At 34.4% G+C, this 13,600-nt stretch overlaps 1 long non-coding RNA gene across 1 annotated transcript; it reads left to right on the top strand.

The window, feature by feature from the left end:
- The first annotated feature begins 894 nt into the window (after positions 1-894).
- Positions 895-8,807, top strand: LOC107879685. The gene is made up of 3 exons (XR_001677072.2): positions 895-1,194; positions 3,008-3,090; positions 8,289-8,807. It is a non-coding gene; the product is annotated as an uncharacterized LOC107879685 (long non-coding RNA).
- Positions 8,808-13,600: the final 4,793 nt, after the last annotated feature.

Here is a 13,600-nt window from a genome sequence, read left to right as displayed (position 1 = left end):
GGTAGTTGACAATAGTGGTGGCGACAGAGGTGATGACTAGTGATTATGGATAGAGAGATGGTGAATATTATCCCACATAAGAATACCTCTTAATGATATTAAGACTTGATTTCATATCTTAATGATTAGATATTTAGACCTATTAAGATCTAAAATCTTAGTAAAAATAAACGCATTTAATGGCCTAAGGTTTGAACCATTCAGATTCAAATCTACATGAAGTGCAAACAAATGAAGCGTAGTTTAAGATTGATAAGAATTTATTTTTAACACTTTGCAAATGATTATGTCTCGGGAAAATCTCATTAATGCATGAATGAATAAAAATTAGGGGTGCGCAAAAACTAATCAATAAAAATATTATTGATTTATCAGTATCGGGTTATTGAGTTAATGATTTTGTAAAATTTTTTGAGTTATTGGTTCGATTTTCAGTTTTAAGATTTTAGTTAATGGTTAAATCGATAACCCAAAAGGATTATATTAAAATTATATGTTATCCCTAATTATATAATAGTTGCTTTAGATTTTAAATATATAATCCTATTATTTCTTTGCATTTTAAAATTGTCTTAATGTATAGTTGTGTTCTTAATAAAGTTAATAAAGTTATTGGCAGGGTGGTGTTCTACCCATCAAAGTAAACTATAAACAGACCTTATTTTTCTTTTCGAGAGATTGTTATTGTTGCTACTTCATTTAAGTTTGCAATTTAACCAGAAAGAAACAAGTTTGTTTAGTGATAACGTATTTCAATTTACTTATGCTTATAATTTGTGTAGACTTTTTTGCGTGAATGTAATGTATATATGAATATATAAAAATAAGAGAAAATAAAACAATCACAGAAGCATTTTCTTATCAGTTAAATCAAATAATTAAAGATCAAAAATCGATTATGTAACATCTCAGCCAATTGCTTGTGAGATCTTTCAGTGGCAATTTCATTCTTTCTTTTTTTAACCTAACCCCAAATAATTGAGACCCTTTTATTCATCGGTTTTCAGACGTTTCTTTCTCCATCAATTTCATATGCTTAAAATCCCTTTATTTCACCAGATTTCATACGGCATTCCTTCACCCAACACCTTTCCTTCTCCTGCCAAACTTATCTATCAAAAATTCAAGAGAATTAACTCAAGAATCAAGTCTAGTTTCCTTCTTCCCAATCTCTAATTTCTCTAACGGCTTAAGGTATGCAAGATTACTTATCCATGTTTTTTTCTTAGGTTTTATTCCCACCATTTATTTCAAGATAATGATGATAGAAGGAATTTTAAAAATCTTGATTCATTAATCGAGTCCCTTATTTCAAGTTACCTGAAAAGTTAAGTTTTTCAAAATCTTGATTCATTGATCTTGTTTATGAATACTTTGTATTATGTAAATTGTGCTTATTCTACGTGTAGCTGCAAGAATTACAAATTCATTTCCAGTGTGAACACTCATGGCTATCTCAAAATAGAATCAAACAAATCTAAACTAGACTAACAATTATTACATCAATCCTCATAATCTAGTCTAGAATTGTAAATTTTATAGCAAGTTTTGAACCCTATAATTTGATCTGATGCAACATATATGGGCAATCTCTCTGGATAATTAATATTATTCCGTTTCTAGCTTTCTTTTCAAACAATCTCTTATTTCTTTTAATCCATATGAAATACACATAATCTGCATAAACTATTCTGAATATTTGAGCTTGTTGTGCTCTGCTTTTGGCACTCTGGACTGCCCATGTCACATGATGTTTTCAAACAGTAGTTGTAGATGTTTTATTTGTGTAGCCATAGAAGTAATCTATCCCACACTATTTTTGTAAAGTCATAATCCATAAATAGATAGTCTCTCGATTTTGAATGTCTATGACGCATGCACACTCCAAATTAACTTTTATTTCCTATTTTGGCTAGGATATTGACTTTCTTTTAACTAAAATGTGAATTTCTATATTGTGTTGATAAAACATCATACTGGAAACTCCTACTGTTTTGATATGAATCATGAATTATGAAACTCAACTAGGTTACCTCAATTTGCTTTTTAGTTCATTAAGTGTTATGGAAGTTATGACTTGAAATATTGTTATAACGTTGCAAGACGTTCGTGTTCTATGACTACCCCAAAATGCTAAGTAATAGAGACAATTTATGAGGTATGAAATCAAAGTGGTTGATAATTTATGAGGTATGAAATCAAAGTGATTGAATTTTCAACATGAGCCTAAAAAGACTAAGATATTAGCATGAGCCTGATAAGGCTAGCACGTGAATCACAAGCCAGTAAGGATAATCATGCTATAATGACTTAAATTTTTCATAATCTCCATAATGTCATGAAATTCCTCTCTTATGAACTACGTAACAATGACAGAATTTGTATGACTTATGGCACTATAATTTTTTTCAATAATGTCTTCATGACCTTAAGATATGATCTCCAAAATCTTCAGCTATGCTAAAAAACACATGAACATTCCAAAAGATCACTCTTCATAAAGTTAAGAAAATCCTCAACTTATGAATTAAAATGTGCATAATTCTACTCCAATCAATCCTCCGTGATGCTAATCCTTGAATATGAGCCTAAGCGGCTAAATATCATACATGAACCCAAGTTGGTTAATTCTCAGACATGGGCCAAGTAGTTAAACCATGAATATAAGCCTATTATAGCTAATTTTGGACATAAATTAGTAAGATACCATATGAGATTAAGGAAGATATATGATGACTTAGCTGATTGGGCCAAACTCAATCCATGTACTCACATAGTGGTTTATACCAATTCACCACTTGCTCTCATAAATAACAAAAAAAGATTACTTCACTTTATGTTATCATTTGTTACTTTAGTTTATTTTATTGCCCCTTCAACTTATCAGTTCTTGAAATTCACTTATTACATTAGTAGTTTCATGCTTTACTAGTTTATTTGTGTGATTTTTCATGCCAATACATTCCATGTATCACCGTATTGGATGCTTCATCATTTTATGATGCAGGTTTTAAGATGTACGTTCGTGATTCTGAGCAATATTAGATCCATTCGTGTCAGATGTTGGTGAGCTCTTAATCTCTCCATAAGGTATTGTTTATACTTTTTTGGACTAGTTGTATATTTTGAGGTATGTCGGAGTCTTATTCCTGTTGATATTGATACATGTATTTAAAGGCTTTGTAGACAGTAGTAGATGTCAAATTCAGTTATGTTTAGTTTTATTCTTATGTCTTCTGAAATTTTCAAAATTATGGTTTAAGACTTTTATCATTTTATGAAATAAATGGATTTTTCTCAAGTCTATTACTTATGATCTTAACATTTTTCCTCCACACTTATGGGCGTATGGTAATGATATACACTAAGCTGTTCTCTCGGGCCAATAATTATTTTGTGTGTCTGCTATGTCTAGAACCTAGGCTCGGGTTGTGACAGATTAACCGAAAATAGATAATGAATATCTTACAAATTATTATCGACTTGCATGTTTACAAATCAAAAATTGACAAACAAACTGATAATGATCCCTACTAAAACTTCTCAAGACATCATTGATAGAGTTAAAACTACTACTGGTTTCAGTTATAAAGAAAGTTCTCTAACTTATCTTGGTTGCCCTCTATATATAGGAGTTCAGAAGATCTCCGTTGTTTCTTTTTACTCCTGCACCTTTTCCTTGAAATGAGAAACAGATGCCCTCTCCCCATCCCTTACTCATTTTTTGATAAGACTCTCAGATAAAAAAGATCAATCTTTAATAAGCTTCAGCTGATTCAGAAACTAAATCTTTTTATAAGCAACGAGCTATCTATAGGAAGATAATTGCCAGGTCAGTCTAAATAAAAGTAAAATGAACTTGCCCTTAAAAAAAAGATAAAAGAACTAGAATAAGAGAAGATGGTTATTAAGAAAGAGGCCCTTCTTTTCTATTTGAGCATGTTCTAGTTAGTCATTGGGTCAAATCATTCTATAAATATTGGAGGGAATAATAATTTTAACTATTCACCCATTGTGGGGCATGGAACAATGATCAACTAGTTTGAAAAGTTCTTCCAGAGGAAAAAACTTCATTCACCCAAGTTTTTTTGCTTTCTGTGTCTTTACTAGTAAAAAAAGGACTCTTCGACCAAGAAGACATCCTGGTAGGAAGGCCATTCATGAACCAAAAATCTATATCCAGAACAAGCTCCTCAATTTAACCTGATAAAATATACCTATTACAAGCTCTACTGAAATATTAAAAGGAATGAAATCAAAATTAATATTAAGACATTGCAGCCTTCCAAATAAAAATGGAGTTCTACCAGTATCTTTTTTTTATTAATTCAAATGATAGGCCATATAGATGGTCTTATTCGACTAGAATAGCATGACTGATGACACCGAATGGAATACACCTAGGATGTCGGTTGTTCAATTGTCAATAGTTAAGATCTAACAAAAGAGGTAAATCTAAAGTCTCGCGAAAGACTAGGTCATTAGTAAACGATCCCAGAGACTTGAGATCTTTCTTTTGCTATTCTCCTACCAGATCTATGTGTGAACCAGCGCAAAGATTTTTTATTCAAACCTTTGCATCTACTCTCGGGTAAATCTGGTTGGATTTATTCATGTCTAATAAACTTCAAACAAAAGAAGAGTGTGGCTGATTCATATACAGTTTCCTATATGAAAGATGCCTAATCAAGAAGGATGTGCCACCATAGACGGTGTTTGAAATAACCATTATTTTTTATTCAATTGAAATTTTACCTAGGACGTTGTCAGGGTCAAGAGCCATAGTTAGTTGTTATTTCTAGTTATTTCTTCCTCGTTGTTGGCTTCTTTATTCGTGGGCTGCTCATGTATGTGGAACTCTATTGACCAACTAGAACATGCTCCCTCTAAGAAGACTGGAGTGGAATCTGCAAGTTAAATAAAATTAGATTCATCTATCATTATAGGCAGACAACACTAAAAAAGATAAAGTGGCATACATGTAAAAGAAATTAATTCATCATCTATAACATCTATCCATCCCTTAATCATCTAGTCGAGATTCCCTAAGAGAAAGGGATTAAATATATAGTTGTAGTTTCTATATGTCATCCAATCTCGCTTTTATTGTAAGGAAGTGTGTTGAAAGAGATCGAATATTTAGATGTTGATGCCCTCTGTTAGCCGTTCAACAAATTGACTCTTGCAGATAGTCCAAATTCAGATAGTGAGAGTTTATCGGTTAGCAGTCAATGCTTGAGAAAATCATGTCGAAGGAACTCGACAAAATTACCCCATAACTTCGACAGAAAGGGTGGTCATTCCTACCAGGGATATAGATTGACCATTGAATTTGATCGTAATAGAGACCTCTAAATTATAGAGAGCTAAGGCCGAGTCAAATCTTCTCTTTTTTTCGTTGCATACATAAAATCAAATGGAACCTATCGATATGCACCCCTAATAAAAATAGTAGCTTAGAAATCTGCATATGTTAATAAACGTTGCTTCTTCTATCTCTTTGTAATAAATATTAGTATTGTTTATAGAGTATCACTTAAACGACAGAGATTGAATCAACAAACCTGTCAACTATAGAGAAGGATAAAAGATTTCTTATTATCTTATGAAGTCTCTTCCAACTAGAAAAAAAAAGAGTAGTCGAATTTAATAGGTTGGGTTTGAGGTGAGACGTTTTTTTTTGCATAAAGATAAGTGTAAAACTTTAGACATGAGAGGTAAGCATTATGGATCTTTAATTTTTAAATCATATTTTAATAAAATAACAAAATAACACAAAAATATAATGAACACCCTAAAATGTAAGAGAATTAAAGAAACTCATTGAAAATAAAATATCTAGCATATTTTACAAATATAAATTATGCCACAGTGTTAAAGTATCATGACATACAAATCAACTATATGTTTAACTTTCAAACAACTAAAAGTCACAATTTTTGTGATCTTTTAACAAATATTATCAAATTGCACATGTTAATGGCTATGTCCGATCGACTTCAAGGGACTATGATGATGTATATGGCAGTTTTGGTTTTGGGAATAGAAATGTAGGAAGTCTCGCTTTTGAAAAATGTTTAATTTAGTAATATCTAATTTAAGTTTTTTGAAAAAAGTGGACCACTTGATAACCTTCCAAAGTATGATGTCTATGATTTAGATAGATTACAATCTCTCAAGGAAGGGAGATAAAAAGTCTTTGTAAGGCCTGTAAGATTATTATGAATGAATATCTAACTACCCAACATAAGATCTTGTTAATGGATTTAAATATAAATAAGGTGAGAAATAAGAGGCTTTTGCATGAGCTATCAAGGATCAAATAATGTGGCTTAATTACGACCAACGCTTAGAAAATGGAGGAGAAGTTGATAGTGATAGAGGCTTGGAGGACTACAAATTGTGTCATGGAAGTAGTTAAAGAGGTGTTGGGGGTTAATAAGGCAAGATTGGAGATATCGAGGGAATTAATGGTTGAATGGAGTAATCTAGTGAAAATTACAAGCCAAAAGGGTGTTTTATATTGACTGGGTGGAGAGTAAAGACAAAGAAGAGAAGAGGGAAAATATAGAGAAGTATAGAGTGAAGAGAAAGGAAGAAAAAATTAAGAGTCATAATGGATAAGACATCAAATTTTGAATGATTATATGAATAACTACAAGACCAAGTCCAGAAAAAAAAGTTGCATAGACTTGACAAGATGAGAAAGAAGAAGACACAGGACTTGGATCAAGTAAAGTACATCAAAAATGAGGATGGTAAAGTATTAATGGAAAGGCACATACTAGACAAAAATGAAAAACTTAATTCCATAAATTCTTAAATAAAGAATGGGACATGAATTTTGTGTTGGGATATTTAGAACACTCAGAGTCATCATGACTTTGGATGTTTTGCTGGTATAAGGTCTGAAGTGGTCAAGGAGGTAATTCATACGATTCGAAGGAAAGACAACTTAGCTAGACGAGATTTACTATAATTTGGAAGAGCGCGGGTGATATGGTTCTAGTCAGCTAGCTGGATTGTTTAACATCATTTTTAGGATGTCCCGAACGTCTAAAGAATGGAGACCAAATATAATGATTTCATTATATAAGAACAAAAGTGATATTCAAAATTATAGCAATTATAGAGGGTATCAAGCTGCTAAATCATACTATGGAGATTCACCAGAGGATAATGAAGCTTAGGATGTGAAGGGATGTGCCGATTACAGAGAACCAATTTGAATTCATACTAGGGTGGTCGACTATAAAATTTATTCATCTCATTAGGAGGTTGGTAAAGCAGTACAGGGAGAAGAAGTACTTAAATATGGCAAGTCCTTAAGGTGGTTCTATGAAGATTTTTGGAGGATAAATGAGTACATCTAGCATACAACGGGGTGATTAAGGATATGTATGAAGAGGTTAAGACGCAAGTGAGGACATGGGTGGTGATTTGACACACTTTTCAATCATAATAAGATTGCACCAGGGATCAATTCTTAATTCAATTTTATTTACCTTGGTGATGGATGAACTACCGCGTTGTATAGGAGGGAAGGTTCCTTGATGTATTCTATTTGTAGATGACATAATATTGATTAATGATACTCGTGAAAAAGTTATAAAAAAGTTGTAGGTTTGGAGATAAATCCCAGAGTTTAAAAGGTTTTGGTTGAGAAGGACTAAGATAAAGTATTTGGAATACAAATTCATAAACATAACTCATAAGACAGATGAGAAATTGTGAATTCACACTTAAGTCATCTCTAGGGGAGGAAGTTTTCAAGTATCTTGGATCTATAATTCAAGAAAATAGAGAGATTGGTGATGATGTTACAGATCATATTGGAATGGGGTAGATGAAATAGAGGCTTCCATCCAGTGTCTTAGTGATAAGATGCTTCCACTAAAATTAAAGATATGTTTTTATAAAGTAGTTATTGGACTAGCTATGTTGTATGAGGCAGAGTGTTGGCCGGTTAATAACTTGCATCAAAAAAATGCAAGTAGCAAAAATGATGATGTTGTAAGAGATGTGTATACATACGAGAAGAGATAGGATTAGAAACATTGATATTTGGAATAAGTTTGGAGTCACTTTTATGATAGATAAGATGAAGAAAATGAGATAGAGGTAGTTAGAAATATGAAAGACAATGTACACATGCTCCATTGCGGATATGTGAGAGATTGGCTGATGTGCTAAAGAAATATAACACTTTCAATGCTTAAAATAAGGAAACTATGCAAGATTCTAAGGTTGTTTTGTTAAATATGATGAGTTTTGGGTATGTTTTGCAGGAAATCATGTTTTGGATGCTAAATTTGTGGAAATGATGAAAAGGTGATTTTGGCTACTTACGGGAACAATTATGGATGTTTGGGACACTTTTCAGATTGTTTGTGACCAAATCATGTGTAGAATTTGAAGAAGAGCTGAAAAATAACTTCCAGCACATGTCAAGTCAACAAGAGGACCGCATGTAGCACATGTGGACCACATGTCGTCAAAGCATGTGTCAAAAGTTTAAAATTTCGAGAGCTAAACCTGCAGGAAATTTTGGTTCGTACACATGTGGTCGCAACACACTCCCACCCTGTAGGTCGCATGTACCACATATGCCAACCCTACAGGGCGTATGTAGCGACCACAAGTAGCCACCGACCCTTTTTTCTCCTATTTCACTCGAGCTTTGGTTTTAGGATTTTCTCATATACTATAAATACCCCTTATATGTTTTTAGTATAAGTTACACACTCTTGATAAATACAAATATATTTTGATTCCATGATTCAATTTTAGTCTTTGGAATTCTCTTCTATTGATTTCAGTTGATTATTTCAGTTACGATTTTGAATTTTTACCTGTGACTATTGTGATTTCATCTTATGCTTTCAATCATGAATGTTGTTGATTACTTCACAAGCATGAGCAGCTAAAAACCCTTAGCTAGGGTTGTGGAAACCTTAGGCGAATTGTCGAAGTAAGAAAAGTGTTATTATCGTTCTGAACTGATATCCATCCATGCATTGTATTATCTTCACTTTAGTAGCTTTCTTAATGGGTACACATGTTAGGATCCCGCCTAAATTATTTCTACTTACTACAAAATAGGACGGTGACTAGAAAAAGATAATGACAATAGTAATTTGGAGTTTAACTATCGATACACACTCCAAGGTTTTATCTAAGTAAGATGGTTAGACTTGATCTAATAACTAGAGACTCAAAAGGTAATAGTTTACTGGGGTTAAGATAAGGGTTAGTAAGGCGACATCCAGAGACTCAAAAAGTAAAGGATAAAATCCTTGTGCTCATCCAAAAGACTGTAAAAGGTACATAACTTATCGATTCTGCGTGCAAGGTATCAGGTTAGTTCAATAACACAATCCTAGTGTTCACCTATGACTAATTACAATCGAAAATTAATACTCGTTACTTATTCGATATTGCTACTCAAAACCCCCATTTACTTTCCCAGTTCCGCCCATTGATTACATTAATCGAGAGCCACGATTCCACATTTTTCCTTGGGATTCGACCCCAACCTTTGTTGGATTACTATATTTGGCAGCGATGGCATCATCATCAAAGTGGAGGTGTATCTTAGATGTAACCAAGCCGTTGTCGGGGAATACGGTATTGATTTGTGAATTAAAGTTGTTGTAATTTACAGGTTTTTCTTTTTATTTTTGTTCTTAATTGGGTATACGTCGGTGTATGCCTAGCACACAAATTAGAGGCAATCCCTTACTCCTATTAAATTTGAATCCAGAGAGAATCCTATAAACACCTAGTAGGATGGTGGAACAAAAAATAGATGATAATTTTGAAGGGATTAGTGATGTTGTACCTCCCCCTCCTCTCAAAAGAGTATAGGATATAGTTGATCAATAGACTGGTGAGATTTTAGATTAAGCTAAAAATGAGAGGAGGGAAACCAAAGAAGCTTAGTGGGTAGCTCGAGAGGCAGAGCTAGATGAGCAGAGATAAGAGGTAGACCACCGAGTAGCACTCGGTGGAAATTAGAATAGAGTTAGAGGTGCCCATGTTCAAGTGATCCCATCATATCAGTATGTGCAGTCATATATAGATGATGAAGAAGATCTAGGATACGTTGATCCAATAGAGATTGAAGCCATTATTCTTCTTGTTTTACCCTCTGGCATTAAGTTTGACATAACGAGCACAATGATCAAGCTCTTAAATCTGAAGGGAGTGTTTGCAAGTCTGTCTATAGATGATGCAAAATTACACCTTGCCAATTTCATCGGGATCTATAGTTCGTGTACAAATCCATGGGTGAATTAGGAAGCGTTTAGCTGAGGTTTTTCCCCTTCTCACTCATAGAAAAAACATCTCGGGGAACTGCTAAGAGGCTCTATCACTACATGGAATGAGTTATGCAGGCAATTCTTAAATCGGTTCTTTCATCCATCCAGGATATTGCATCTTAAGAATAAGATCTATAATTTCAGGCAGCTGTAATCATAATCCATTTACGAGGCATGGTTCAAGTTCAAGAAGGAGTTGAATTTGGTGCCCAACCATCGAATGTTGGGGATAAGCTTATTGGAGATGTTTTACCAAGCTTTGACCATCAGTTCCAGAACCATGGCAGACACTATCTCTGGAGGAGCTATTATGAGACTATACTGGAAGGAAGCTTCGAAGATGCTAGATTAAATCTCACTCACTAACTGAGGATGAAAAACTCGGGAGGCTAAGAGGGAATGTAGAGCATATGCTACTGGTGCCTTCTGCGACCAGAAAGTAGTTAATGATTCAATAGCACAAGAATTTGCATTATTAAGAACTGATCTAGGAGTACTAGCAAAGCAGCTTATAGCAGCAACTTCTGAGAAAGTGAACACAGTAGTAGTAGAGGGTTCAACTTCCAAATGTTACGAGTCAGAATTAGAAGAGGAATCAAATTATATGGATTGTCAGTTGGCGGGTTTCCAAGCCCAAGGGCAAGGGAACCAAGGTTGGAACTACTATGACAACTACAGAGACCATAGTAGAGAGCTAGATGGTGACTAAAGGAAGAAGGATGGCTACAAAGAGAAGGTGGATAGGTACATTCCACCTGCCAGAAGAGATGCAGAATCTAGAATGGAAGAGATAATAACTAAGCTAGTGAAGGGTCAAGAAAATTAGAAGATCGACCTTAAGGAGATTAAGGCCGACATTTCAGGGTTGACCCAAAAGGTCGAATCTCATGCTACTGCTATCAATTAGTTGGAGCACCAGTTCGGGCAGATGTCAGCAACTCTGAACCAGAAGCAACTAGGTACCCTTTCGAGCAACATTATGCAGAATCCAGAAAATGACGGTCATGTTCTTGACATTACCATGAGGAGTTATATTACTACTATAGATCCCCTACTACCTATTGTGGAAGCTGCTATTGATGAGATACCTGTTGTGAAGTCAGAAAAGGTAACAGGTGTTGATGATGCAGTTGCTAAGGAAAGGGGTAAGGTTTAGGTTGGTGAGCAGGAACTAAGACAGATTCCAAGACCAACCCTACCTTTTCCTCAGTGACTGAAGCAGAAAAGAGAGGAAGGAAAATTCAAGCAATTTATTGACATGCTAAAAGAGTTGAACTTGAATATTCCTCTTCTTGAGGCATTGGAGCAGATGCCGGGATATGCTAGGTTTTTTAAGCAATTAGCCACAAAGAATAAAGGATCTACGATCGAGGATATTGATGGCTTGCACCACTATAGTGCATTTACTGCCAGTTCTTTAGCTCAGAAAAAGGGTGACCCCGGAGCATTCACTATACCATATACTATTGGGTCATCCCGATTTCCTAGAGCCTTATGTGACTTCGGAGCCAACATAAATTTGATGTCATTTTCCATATTCAAGCAACTGAGTTAGAACCTCCGAAACCTACTTCAATGCAGATATTGATGGTTGACCGCACGATGAAGAAACCTGTTCGCATTTTATTTTATGTGATTGTTAGAGTTGATAACTTTATCTTCCCAACTAATATTTTTATTTTGTACTAGCGGGTTGACACCGAGATGCCCATCATATTGGGTAAACCGTTTATGACCAAAGGTAGAGCAATGGTTGACATGGAAAAAAGAGAGCTAAAATTTAGAATCAACGGTGAGGAAGCCATATTCAACATCCAAAAATTAATGAAGCAGCCTATCAATATGGGGGTGGTATTGGTGATCGATTATATTGATGACCCTGGAGGGTACTCTCATAGGTATCTTGATGAATTCTGAGGAATCAAGATAACCGTGCCATGCCGCAATATTAAATCAAGCACTACATGCAAGGCAACCCATGGGCTTATTGGCAAAGTCTGAGTAACAAACATAGCCACGTCGTGTAGCGACGTTAAATCAAGCGCTGGGTGGGAGGCAACCCACTATTTTAGTGATTACTTTTTGTTGTTTTTCTTTCATAGGTACTTAGCTTATTAACTTGCTCGAAACATGGTAAAATTGCTACATTTATTAATTTCCAGGAAAGGGGATTGTGTGACCAACCCATCATGGTCACAAGTCCCACACGGGCCAGGTAAGTTGAGAAATATTTGAAAAGATGATTTTTTTAGAATGAGAATGGTAAGTTATTGACTTTGGTACATGATCATACTTTTTGGACCATAAATTTAAGTTTCGGGACCATGAGTAGCTAGAAAAATGTAAAAATAACAATTCCAGAATGCAGACAAGCGGGCCAAAATTTTTAGCCCTGCACATGCTGGCCGTATGTGGCACATGCGCCCCTACCTGGTCACATGTAGCAGGTGCATATAGCTGCCGCAGCTAGGTCATGAGTGGGCCCAAATTTTAGTTAAAATTTTGGGCCCACCAACACATATTTAAGACCTAAAACATCCCCCCAACTATAACTAAACATGCTTAACCTCATTCTAAGTCATTTGTCATTCAAATCCTCAAAACTTCACTTTTCTCTTTGAATTCAAACTTTTCTCTTAAAAAATAAACTAACCCCACACTCAAGTAAACGCTAAATTGAAATTTGTTTGAGATACTAACTTGTCCCAACACACTAAAAACAAGTTTCAACTTTGGTTTTGCATGATTTTTTCATTGTTCACTTCTGGATTTTCATAAAAAAAAAGGTAACTTTCTCAACTCCTAATGGTTATTTATTGATTTATTTATTGAATAAATAAGTTGATATGTGTATTCTCATACAAAATATATAGAATCAATCATGCTTGTATGTAGGAGCCTTGAAGTTGCCTAAAATCTTAATGAAGGGCCTAGTTTTGAATTAAACTCTAAGGTTAGGCCCTAATCAGAAGTTGAACTTGAACGAATAGAGTAATACCATAAGTTGAGCATATTTAGTTTGCCTTAAAAATCATGACTTTTAATAGGTGTGTGCACATTGGACTTGTTGGGATTTCAAATAGGTTATATGGATGTGAAAATTGAGGAAAATTTTGTTTTTTTTGAATTTTGAGTTTTTCTTCAACTTTTGCAATCCCTTATTTTTGTTGAAAACTAATGACTATTTTTTTAGGTACATATAGCACCAAGAGTTGATGAGAAGAAGAAGGCTAATACCTCGAGGATATGGGATGAGTTCCCCAAGCCTAGTAGTTCAG

The sequence above is a fragment of the Capsicum annuum genome, chromosome 8 (assembly GCF_002878395.1).
Source record: "Capsicum annuum cultivar UCD-10X-F1 chromosome 8, UCD10Xv1.1, whole genome shotgun sequence".
In the NCBI taxonomy this organism is placed as follows: Eukaryota; Viridiplantae; Streptophyta; class Magnoliopsida; order Solanales; family Solanaceae; genus Capsicum; species Capsicum annuum.
This window is presented reverse-complemented; position numbering and strand designations above follow the sequence as displayed.